The 12682-nt window shown below is 38.9% G+C and overlaps 1 non-coding gene across 1 annotated transcript; it reads left to right on the top strand.

Moving 5' to 3' along the window:
* The first annotated feature begins 2462 nt into the window (after window positions 1-2462).
* Window positions 2463-2568, top strand: LOC118483486. The gene has a single exon (XR_004870775.1). It is a non-coding gene; the product is annotated as a small nucleolar RNA R71 (small nucleolar RNA).
* The last annotated feature ends 10114 nt before the right edge of the window (window positions 2569-12682 follow it).

Here is a 12682-nt window from a genome sequence, read left to right on the forward strand (position 1 = left end):
GGTCAATGAAAGGTAGCGGGAAATGGTCCTTAGAAGTGGCGGCATTCAATTTCCGGTAGTCAATACACACCCGCCACCCGGTAACCGGTCGGGTGGCAATTTGTTCACCACTTTCATCCTTGACTACTTGAATGCCGGCCTTCTTAGGCACAACTTGGGTGGGACTCACCCAAGCACTATCCGAAATTGGATAGATGATTCCCGCATCCAACCATTTAATTACCTCCTTTTTTACTACCTCCCTTAGGTTCGGGTTCAACCGCCTTTGAGCTTCTCGTGTCGGTTTGGCATCTTCGGTTGTGATAATTTTATGCATGACGATGGATGGACTAATTCCTTTGAGGTCGGCAATCGTCCATCCAATAGCACCCTTGTTCGCTTTTAACACCTCCATCAACGCTTGCTCTTGTGCCAACTCCAAATTAGAGGCAATAATGACCGGTAAAGTGTCATTATCCCCTAAAAATACATACTTCAAGTGGCTAGGCAAGTCCTTGAGCTCTAACTTTGGTGGTTCCTCCAACGATGGTTTTGTACCCGAATCGATTTCCACCGGTAGACCCTCGAATTGGTGGGTCCATGGTGGTCTACCTTCTTTCATTGCCATAGCATCTTGTGCTTCCTCTTCAACCCGTAGTGCATAAGCATGTACCTGTTCAGAAAAATCACACAGGCAAATATCCAAACCATCCTCCTCATACTCATGCGGGTTGCATCCATCTACTTTGTCTGCCATAAAACACTCATCAACACCGTTAGCATTAGAATTGTTAGTAAAAACATTCAAACGCATTTTTCGATTTCCAAACGCCATATCAACTGTACCAAATCTACAATCAATAATAGCATGTGCGGTGCTTAAAAATGGCCGACCCAAAATTATATTTTGTTGTTGTTTAGGGTCCGCCGATGAGTAATCCAAAACTAAGAAGTCCACCGGGTAATAAAACTCATCAATTTTCACAATAACATTTTGAACCATACCCCGAGGCAACTTATGAGACAAATCGGCCAAAACAACCATCGTCTCCACCCTTGCTAATGGACCAAAGTCATATTGGTCGTATAAGCCCCCCGGTAAAATGCTAACTCCGGCTCCGAGATCTAGCAACGCCTTAGCCATTTGAAAATTACCAACTTGCACATTAATCAATGGCGTGCCCGGATCTTGGAGCTTAGGAGGAAGCTCTCCATTCAACACCGCACTTACTTGCCCGGTCAAATCCACCCGCTTAGGCACTTTCTTCTTGTTTTGCCTTTTTTGTGTACATAATTCTTTTAAGAATTTTGCATAAGCGGGGACTTGTTTTATTGCATCGAGAAGTGGGAGATTTATTTTTACTTGTTTGAACATATCCCACATCTCCTCTTTTTGAGGACCTCTCGACACAATAAAATTTTTCTTTCCCGGGTCAAGTAGGGCCGATGGAAATGGAACTTGACTCGGTTCACCCTCAACTTTTTCATTCTTTTCACTTTCACTCAAACCCGGTTTTTTAATCATTGTTTCTTTTGGTTTAACCGGTGAAAGTTCATCATCACTTTCAATTCCCGTGATGTCCTCAACCACCCCCTCGACCAATTCGGGTGACAAATTGGCCTTAAACTCTTTCCCACTTCTTAAAACACTAACATGGTTAATATTAACGTTACCTCGTGACGAACCATGTGAAGGGTTTACCTTAGTGTCGCTTGGAAGTTGACCCTTACCTTTCTTCAATTCCGCCACCTCGGTTGCTAATTGACCCATTTGGGTTGTTAGTGATTGAATGCTTTTATCACGAACCTCATCTTTTTGCATTCGCACTTCATCAAGTTGGTTCCGTTTTTGCATCTCCATTTGCATGCTCTTTAGCATCTCCATCACCTCGTTTCCACCCGAAAGCCCCCCTTGTTCTTGACCCATTTGGTATTGCTTTTGATAACCTTGGTTATTTCCGCCTCGGTACCCACCTTGGTTATTGTAAGATGGCCGTGAACCAAAATTACCTTGGCTACCTTGAAAATTTGGGTTCGCTTGATTTGAAGGGTTCCCATATCTAAAGTTCGGATGGTTCCTCAATCCGGGGTGGTAGGTATTAGAATTCATGTTGTTGTAGTTCCTACCACCTCCTCCTTGACCTTGAACCGCATGGACTTCCTCGTATTGCCCTTCCAACATCCCTTGGCAATTTTCAGCCGCATGACCTATTTCATTACACAAAGCACAAACATTATATATTTGGTTAGTGGTTTGAACATTACCATCATCTATGGCATGCACTTGCGGTCGGGTGGTGGTCGGTCGGGCTCTTCTCGAGGCTTGAGCTTTTCTCTTTGATGTAGTTGCCATGCTTTCCAAGAACTCCCAATCTTCATTCTCATAGTTTGTTCCAAAAGTCCCACCGGTGATAGACATCAAATCGCGTGCGTCTTCGGCACTCAACCCCTCATGAAAGGCATTCATTAACTCCCACAATTCGATTCCATGGTGAGGGCAATTCTTTATCATCATATTGAATCGTTCGAACGCTTCATGGAACATCTCACCATGTTGTTGTTGGAAGCTCCTCAACCCCTTTCTAGCATCATTAGTCTTTTGGGCGGTATAGAATTCGTCTAAGAAAGTTTGTTGCATTTCCCCCCAAGTGTAAATAGATGCCGAAGGCAAAGTGTAGAACCACTTCTTTGCCTTATCCTCCAAAGAAAACTGAAATAAGACCAACTTGACTTCATCGGCCGAAAAACCTTGACTCCCAAAAGTGTTGCAAATTGAGTCATAGGCCTCTAGATGGAAATACGGCTCCTCCGTTGCTAACCCTTTGTACTTCGGTAAACTTTGCAACGAGTTTGTTCTTACTTCAAAAGTTCTCCCTTGGTTGTTGTGAGAGATAACCACCGGTGAAGGGTTTTGCGTAATGATTGGCCTGAAATGTGCCTCTATTCCCCTTGCTTGTTCCCTAAGATGCCTTCTTGGAACACCCAATCGACCCCTTGGACGAATAGGACCCATTGGTCTTGGTATAGGCCCTTGTGGTGCAATTGGTTGTTGGGGCATCGGTGGGTATTGAATCGGCCTTTGAAATTGTGGTTGTACATGTTGTGGCCGAACTTGTTGCAATGGAATAGGTTGTTGTATTGGTGGCCCTTCTGGTCTTGGCCGAATGTGTTGTGGTATAATTTGTTGTTGTGGCATTCCACCAACACTTGCCATCCCTTGAGATTGACTTTGCAAATACCCAAACTCCCCTTGATCACCATAACCTCCATAACCGTACCCATCATCTTCATAACCCTCATAATCTTCAAATCCCTCATCATAACCATCTCCTTGAATTCCCGAGGTCTGCCCAAATGGGATGGTCGAATACTGAAAGCCCGACTGTTGTTGTTGTGGTCTAAAAGATGAAGTAGTATGCACGATAGTTGAATTGGGTGCAATTGTGAAGGTGGATGATGATTGACCCGTAGTTGGGGGAAAGAAGTGAGATAATGGTGGGATTGTGGTGGATGGATCGTAGGTGATGGTAGGCTCAGTTTGAGTGGTGATTGGTTGGGTGACATTGGATGGTGTAAATTCAGCAGTGGTATTAGGTAATGTAGTGTTTGGTGATGGTTGGGTGGAAGTAGGTATAAAGGATGAGGATGATTGACTGGTTGTAGGTGGAATCTAAGAATCAGCCATGATGTTTCTCGGTGTAATGGGTGAAGTGGGTGAACCAATGATTTTGTTTTCTCGCACTAAAACTCGGTTTTGTCGTAGTGTTCTTTCAATTTCCGGATCAAACGATAGCGGTGATGACCTGTGAGAGCCTCTAGTATGCATACACCTGAAGTACCTGCACACTAAACACAACCAACGTAAACCCGAAAATAACAAACAAAACTATTAAACTAACACACGTTGCGCACTACTCCCCGGCAACGGCGCCAAAATTTGACGTGATGTCGTGGGTCACGCAAATTTAATCCCCAAACAACTGTAGTTAGTGGTAGTAGGGTATCGAACTCAGGGAGTATGTGGAAGATGTGTCGATTATATAGCTTTGTACTTAAACTAATTATTAGACTAAATTGCAGAAAATTAAAATTCAAGAGTTTGGGTTGTTGTTTTAGAAAACTAAATTAAAAACTAATTCAAATCAAAGTTGGTTGTAAAACAATTAAGAGAGAACAATGATCACCTTAGGTTTCAGTTTCTTAAAACAATTGTGTGTAATTCCACTAGAAAGAGTTACATAGACATAACTCGTGTATATATGATTGAAGTGATAAAAGGGAACAAAGTACTCGGATTAGATAAACGCGAGGTTGTTTCCCGATGACCTATTAATCAATAACCAACCCTAACCCTTCCCGTGATATCTCGGTTGCCAACGGCACCAAGAACGTACGATTAAGACTAGAAATTGCAATATTGATTAACAAACTACAAACAATCAAACATACACCATGACATTCAAGCAACGCAAGTTGTCATTCTAGAAATGTAGAAATTAAACACACAAAAGTTCAAGAAACATTCACCTAAGATGATCACCGAAGAGTTTAGCCGGACATGGCTCGGTGAATCATCATCATAATCAAACTATTGTTCATACGAATCAAGAAAACAAACCGAATGATAGAAATTGTTCACAAACCAAGCCACAAGCCAAAAATCGCCCCTATGCTGTCCTAGAACCGTCCAATCATGAGAGATGGTGAAAAGTCACTCAAAAACCAACTTAAAAACGGCAGTTACACATTTTGCTCGCAGACTCCACCGTAAATTACGGCTCCACCGTAATTTATGGTGGATATTAATCTTTTACGGCGCGAACAACCTGTGTTACGGTGGAGGAGAAAATGAAAACCAGGTCTACCGTAAATTACGGTAGAACCGTAATTTACGGTGGTCAGCTGCTTTAACTTCTTTGTTATGTCTCTTGATCCATGCTCGACCCGTTCTTCACCAAATCATCCAAAGCTGCATTTACTCCATCTTTTAGCTCCTAAGCTGCACCTGAAACATAAGCACCGTAGTTATCTAATTCAAGATAATTACACGATTAAGTGGAGGATTATTTCGTCCTTTAACATGCTTAAGGGTTGTCCAAAGGACCACCCGTCACTAGGGTTTGGAATTTACAACATTCAAAATTTACAAATAAACATGCATAATTAAGTCACGTACTAATCACACATTAAGGAACTATTATACGTTAACATTCCCTTATATATAGTCTGTAAAACAACCATATTGAATTAGAGTAAAAAGTATATGATTCAGTGAACGGAAGTAATCAAATGACTACAAAGTCGTAAATAAACCAAAAGCTTCAAAAATTCTCAAAGTTTGTTGATAGAACTTAAAAGTTCACAATATGATAATAAATAACCAAAATACTAACATAAATGTTCACCAATTAATATTATTATAGTAGAACCTAACAATTTCATATATAAACATCAATAAATAAAAAAAATACAGCAATCATAAATAAGAGACTTGATAATGAAGAAAATAAATATTATTCAAATCTTTGGATAATCTTCAACCCCTAGATTACTGAATAAGATAAATATCATTCAAATCCTCTGGATACTCCTGCATCATACTCTCTGGGTTGGAAAAAGATTCGACCTCAATCTTTAGAACTTTGAAAACAACAATCCACCGGGTTAGAAAAAAAATCCCCTCGAGTTTTGAAGAAAACCACCAAGGTCAAACGGAAACACACATCCTTGTTTCTTGTTCATTACCATTATGATCGAAAAATTTAGCTTCATGGGTCGTCTCGCGTGCCTTTGGGTTCGCATGTCATGGTCTATTTTGTTACCGGGTCTCCTTCCCCATCTTCGAAAAAGAATCATTTATTTCTTATTCCAAATACTTGAATAAACTTGTCCATGATTTACTAGGAGTTCCTTCTGTTGGGTTGTGGAGGATTTGACTAGAGAGTGTGAAAGCAACTGATAACCCAGATGACTAGGTAACTTGTCTGGGTTATCCCTCAAAAGCAACTAATAACCCAGATGACCAGGTAACTCGTCTGGGTTGTGGCAATTGATAACCCAGATGTTGGGTTTTGAAGTTTTTTTACTAGAGCAAAGGTTTTATTTGTTACTGTAGCTTAAAGTCAACAACCCTAATTGTACCTCCTATAAATACTTCTCATTTATGTACTGTATTTTTTTGAGCACCTAATACAAGGAAAGAACTAGTTGTGGAGAATGGATGTAGATCAAGCTTGATCGAACCACTATAAATCTTGTGTTCTTGTTCTTGTTATTTACAGTGTTTGAGTGTGTGAGCTTGTTGTGTTTGTTCTAGTGTTTGTGTGAATCGTGTTCTGACCTAACAACTGGTATCAGAGCAGTGGTCATGGTTTTCAGTCACAGTCGCAGACATCGCGATTAGGGTTTCTGAACCAGCCAACGCTATCACAGCCGCCGCCGTCAGTTCCTAACTCCGATTAGGGCTCCGATTGAAGACTTTTGCTACAGATTGCGACTAGGGTTCCGATAACCCAGTAGCCTCCGCCTAGGGTTACAAAAATTGAAGACCATTGTTGCTAGATATCACATCTAGGGTTCCAAAATCGAAGATTAGGACTTTGAATTTGCACTTTGGTGACTGAATTTTGTGAAGGTATGGAGCAGGCTGCGTCCAGGGGAAGAAGAAGAAGAAAACAAACGTCTTTTTTTTCCTTCTCTTAGGGGGAAAATCAAGTTTCCCTTATTTCCCAAAAGACCCCTCAACCTTTGGCAAAGAACTTATCAACCTGACAACTCGGAGAAACAGAATCGTACGCCAGCGATCAGGTGTCATTTGTTTCAGATTGTTTCAGTGCTGATTTTTTTTCAGTTTTTTTTTTCGATTTTAGTTTCTGTTTAGTCGTGTTATTTGTCATCATGGCAGAAGACGGGAAGGTGCAAATCAAAAAGTTTGAAGGGAAGAAGTTGGTTGGTGGAAGATGCAGATTGAAGCACTACTTTGTCAGAAAGACTTAGATGTAGTGCTCGAGGATGAAAGGCCAGAAAAAAAATGCCACAAGCAGATTGGAATAGGATGGATAAGAAAGCCAGAGCAGTGATAACGATTTCTCTCTCGGCGAATGTTGCATTCAATATCCAGAAGGAGACCTCAGCTAGAGGAATGATGGCAGCATTACCGAATATGTATGAGAAGCCTTTTGCATCGAACAAGGTTTATCTTATTCGAGAGCTTGTGAATACTAGGACGAGGGAAGGTGATTCAGTTACAGTGCACATCAATAACTTAAACTCGATCTTGTCTCGTTTGGTGTCTATGAACTTCAAGTTTGATGATGAGGTCCAAGCCCTATTGTTATTGTCCTCATTACCCGATAGTTGGTCCGGAACCGTAACTGCTGTTACGAGCTCTTTAGATACGAGTAAGTTTACGTTTGTGAAGATGCGTGATCTTATTCTGGGCGAAGATGTTAGAAGAAGAAATTCAGGTGGATCATCGGGTGATTTAATGCATGTTGGCAGAGGTAGGAAGAATAATAGAAGTAGTGGCAGTAAGAACAGAAAGAGGAGTCAGTTCAGGGCTCGAAATGAGGTAACATGTTGGAACTGTAAAGAGGTTGGACATTTCAGGAATCAATGTCCAAACGACAAGAAAGAAGTTAAGGCCACAGTAGACCACTCAGATGATGAAGTTTTGATCTGTAATGTGGAGAGTAGTGTGGATTCCTGGGTTATGGATTCGGGTGCTTCATTTCACGCTACCCACAGCAGTGAATCACTATGGAATCTTAAAATTAAGGATTTTGGTAAGGTACGACTTGCAAATGATGAAGTCTTAGATGTCACAGTCATGGGTGATATTGACTTAGTTACTTCAGTTGGATCTACTTGGACTTTAAGAGACGTGAGAGTTATTCCAGGCTTGAAGAAAATGCTTATTTCAGTCGGGCAGCTGGATGATCAAGGTCACGAGGTTAAGTTCGGTAGTGGATAGTGGAAGGTAATTAAGGGAAATTTAGTAGTTGCACGTGGCAAAAAGAGGTGCTCATTGTACATGGTCAGCGTACCGCCTGAGGGAGAGGTTATCCTAGTTCAGAAGAAGACCAAGATCCGGTTCACAGAATCTCAGGGGCAGAAGAAGGATTGTTTTGCAGGAGATAAACCCAGAGTCACATGTCAGATTCAGGTTGAACGTGCTAAGAAATGTTCAGAGAAACCAGTCATGGGTTTTCGTGCTAGTGGGAGCGCAGGTAGTGCTTCAGTCAGAGCTCACAGACGACAGTGGGTTAAGAGAACTCGTATTCCAGCGATGAAAGTCTCTCCAGTGAACTACCTGCTTATGATGGAGAGTGTTAGTTCTCGGATTTTCTCAGGGTCCAGCAGTTCATTTAAGTGGGAGCCGGTAGGGACAAAGAACGAGTCACGAGTAGTAACTGATGAGTTGAAGCTCAATGGGAGCTTCAACGAGCCTTCAGGTTAATTGATGAGGAGGTCATCCACAACTAGTAAAGATGAAGAGTTTACAGAGGTACTTATGAATATGAAGTTGCAGGGAGTGGAGTTTGAAGTTGTCAAAGCCTCCAAGTGAGAGATTGTTGGGTTGTGGAGGATTTGACTAGAGAGTGTCAAAGCAACTGATAACCCAAATGACCAGGTAACTCGTCTGGTTTGTGGCAACTGATAACCCAGATGTTGGGTTGTGAAGGTTTTTGACTAGAGCAGAGGTTTTGTTTGTTACTGTAGCTTAAAGTCAACAACCCTAATTGTACCTCCTATAAATACTTCTCATTCATGTACTGTAATTTTTTGAGCATCTAATACAAAGAAAGAACTAGTTATGGACAGTGGATGTAGATCAAGCTTGATCGAACCACTATAAATCTTGTGTTCTTATTCTTGTTATTTAGAGTGAGTGAGTGTGTGAGTTTGCTGTGTTTGATCTAGTGTTCGTGTGAATCGTGTTCTGACTTAACACCTTCTTTACTAAAAAATAATTCAAATGTCCCATGAATAGATGCTTTTTTTTGTCGTCAACAACGATATTCGACTTGGATTCCGCATCGCACCTCATTGTAACTCAAATCCCGAACTGCTAGTCGGAGCCGCTTGATCTTAAGATCTCGTTTAAAATCTCAGATGAGCCGCTTGATATAACCAATTGTCCCAGTACCAAATGATACAATCTAAAGCTCTGATACCAAATGATGGAGTGGTTAAGCTATCAAATGGCCAGATGTAGGAAAGAAAATTGATCTGATAATTATTGTTTGAAAAACCAACGAACACCCGATATATATACATATATATATATATATATATATATATATATATATATATATATATATATATATATATATATATATATATATATATATATATATATATATATATATATATATATATATATAAATATATAAATATATATATTTCTAACAATAAATGATAACCATGCAAATTTAAAAAAAATATATATATATAAAAAGAAAACAAGATCCTCCAAAGTTGCACCATCTGATCCAACATACATAACAAGTTCGATCAACCCAGCCCGACATCACCGTCGTTTTAGAAGAAATCTAGTTGCATTGTTTATTACAGAAACTAAAAAGATATATACCTTTTTTTTAAATACATTATTAAAATCATTTTTTTTTTGTATTGTATTGGGTTACTTGGATTAGGAAATACAAAATGCAAAATAAATAAAAGACGTAAGAAGGATTTTAGTACATCAATCTTAGATTTGGAGGGTTGAGATTGGTTTTTGGAAAATAGATAACGAGCATAAAGAAAATCATACATTTATTGATTTTTTTCTCTCCACATGTAAGTCACATGTCAATTCCACCATCAATTTAAAACATCTATAACTTTTTTATACGACATTTAAATAAAATTCACCATAATAACAACGGACGTTTTTTTTATCATTATGAGTATGATATTGCTATATAAAAATAAAAGAAAAAATTTTCATTTTACATGGTTTTCTTTGTATTGTGTTAGAGGTTCTAGTCATTGTGTCTTTCAACTGAGTTTTGGTCATTACGTTTTACTCGGGTTTTTATACATTGTGTTATTATCAAAACTTATAACACAATGTTAATTTGAGTTTTATCCATTGTGTTCTATCAGAATCTATCACACGAATCTATCACACAATGTATGACACTTTTCATCCTTTTAGTTTGTACTGGATTGGAACAGATAGCCTTTAACTTCAACAGTCACAATCCTTTATCTGGAAAACCCGTTACATCTTTCATCCTTTAACACTAACTAAGTTAAAAATTTTAGTTACTCTATTTTTATAAGGACACTTAGGTCTTTTTACCAATCTAATTAAAATATATTATAAACAAAACAAAAACAAAATTAACTTATAAAATATACCATCACCAACCCTCATCTGAGAGGGTGTATCTTCATCATCTTCACCAAGTAGCGGTTTCCTCCTCCTCACAACCGCTGCCGCCGCCACCATCCGTACAACTCATGAACACAACCCATCAATGGCCGATTCACACGACCCCAAAAACATCCAAAACATATGCATTCTCCCACGTTGACCACGGAAAGACCACCCTCGCCGACCACCTAATCGCCTCCTCTGGCGGCGGCGTTCTGCACCCAAAACAAGCCGACAGGCTCCGCTTCATGTGGTGTTTGTTTATGCTTTAGATGGGTGGGGGTTTGGGATACGTCGAAACTTGGGGCGAGTGTTGCGGTTTTGTAGAAGGCGTTTTGGGGTCCGAGGTATTTTGTTCCGAAAACGAAACGGATTGTGGGTAAGAAAGGGTTGCCTGCGAGGAGTAATGCGCGACCCATGTTTGTGCGGTTTGCGCTTGAGCCGTTGTGGCAGGTGTATGAGGCTGCGTTGGATACGAATGGGGATAAAACGATTCTTGAGAAGTTGATTAAGTCGTTTAATTTGTCGGTTCCTCCTTGTTTTAGGTGTTGCCTGCTCATTTTGGTAGTGATTTCAGCATTGTGTGTATCTGGGCCAACTCTTTATTGGAAGCTCAAAAGGGGTTTTGATTTGAAACCCATTTCTTTGATCTCTTGTACTCCCTGCATCTGTGATTGTCCCCCTGCTCTCTCCCTTCTTAAGCTTGCTCCTGTTAATAATCAATAAAAACCTTTTTTGTTCTTGTTGTTTTGGGAGTTTCCAGGTTTTAATTGTTGGTTTAAGTTGGTCATACATGTTGTGTTGTTAATGTTACTGATTCCAGGTTTTAATTGATGGTGGCGGCGGCAGATTTGGTGGTGGTGGATTTGGTGGTGATAGGGTGGGGGTTGGTTGGATAGAGAGAGGGGGTGGTGGTAGCTGGAGAGAAGGTGGTTATGGTGTTGGTGATGGTGAAAAAGACAGGGATGAACTGATGCTGAAGTGGGTTTTTAAAGTATATTTTAATTTTTTTTAATTATGTTGGTAAAATGACTAAATTCTCCTTAACTAGTTATACTTAACTGAAAATTTTAACCAAGTTAGAGTTAAAAGACGTATAGTGTAACGAGTTTTGCAAATAAAGGATTGTGATTGTAATTATTGAAGTTAAAGGCTATCTGTTGCAATCTGGTACAAACATAAAGGACGAAAAGTGTAATTTACCCATGAAAATAATGTTATATTTGGGTTTTCTATATATTGTGTTATTGGTTATGATTATTTTGTTTTTCAACTATGTGGGTTTTCTACACATTATGTTATAGGTTCTGGTCATTGTGTATAATCTGGTATCCATTGTGTTTTTATCTGTTGTCAATTGTGTTTTTGTCTGTTGTGTTTTAATATGTTATTCATTGTGTTAATTAGTCTGTTGTTCTTTGTGTTTTACGTTATGTCCATTGTGTCTTTTATTTGTTTTCATCGATTCTGTTTTTAGTCTACTTCCCATTGTTTTTCTTATTTGATACTCATTGTGTTTTCACGTTATGTCCATTGCGTTTCTAGTTTGATACTCATTGTGTTTTACGTTATGTCCATTGTGTTTTTTCTATTTCCACTATGTCTTTTATCTGTTATTATCGATTGTGTTTTTTGTCTACTTTCCATTGTTTTTTGTTTAATACTTATTGTGTTTTACATTATGTCCCTTGTGTAATACGCAACTGAATTTTTTAATTTTTTTTAAAACTATAACAATATGGTACTCGTATTAAAGATCATAAGACGTTTGATTTTATAGAATATTTAAAAAAATAAATGACATATAAAAAAATTACGTACGTTTATAAAAATGGGGCGAGGGGGTGAATAACATGCGACCTACATATGCATATTTTTTTTTTCTCTTAAACAAAAACACCCTGCTCATTTATTTTCTCTTGTACACTTATCACTCTATTATAAGTTCTTACACTTTTTATTTTTTAACCGCATTCTATATAAGTCAACCCTTATCTACTTACTCGTAGTATACTTATTTTTCAGAACCCAATCTATCCTTGCAAAACAGAACTTTCAAAGGAAATATCTGGTAAAAAAAGTTAAAAGATAAATATAAAGAATGGAAAAACTGAGATGAAATAATAGGGTTTTAGTTTGTGACGTAAACATGTGAAATTTTTGAAGAGTGAGATATCTATTCCATTCCAAATATGATCAATCGTCCACTTGATACACACTAAAGTCTACATAATTAATAAACCTACCTGGATGTGAACCTGCCATAGGTTGGGACCAATACCTGGATGTGAACCTGCCGTAGGTTGGGACCAATTC

This window comes from Helianthus annuus, chromosome 10, assembly GCF_002127325.2.
Source record: "Helianthus annuus cultivar XRQ/B chromosome 10, HanXRQr2.0-SUNRISE, whole genome shotgun sequence".
Lineage (NCBI taxonomy): Eukaryota > Viridiplantae > Streptophyta > Magnoliopsida > Asterales > Asteraceae > Helianthus > Helianthus annuus.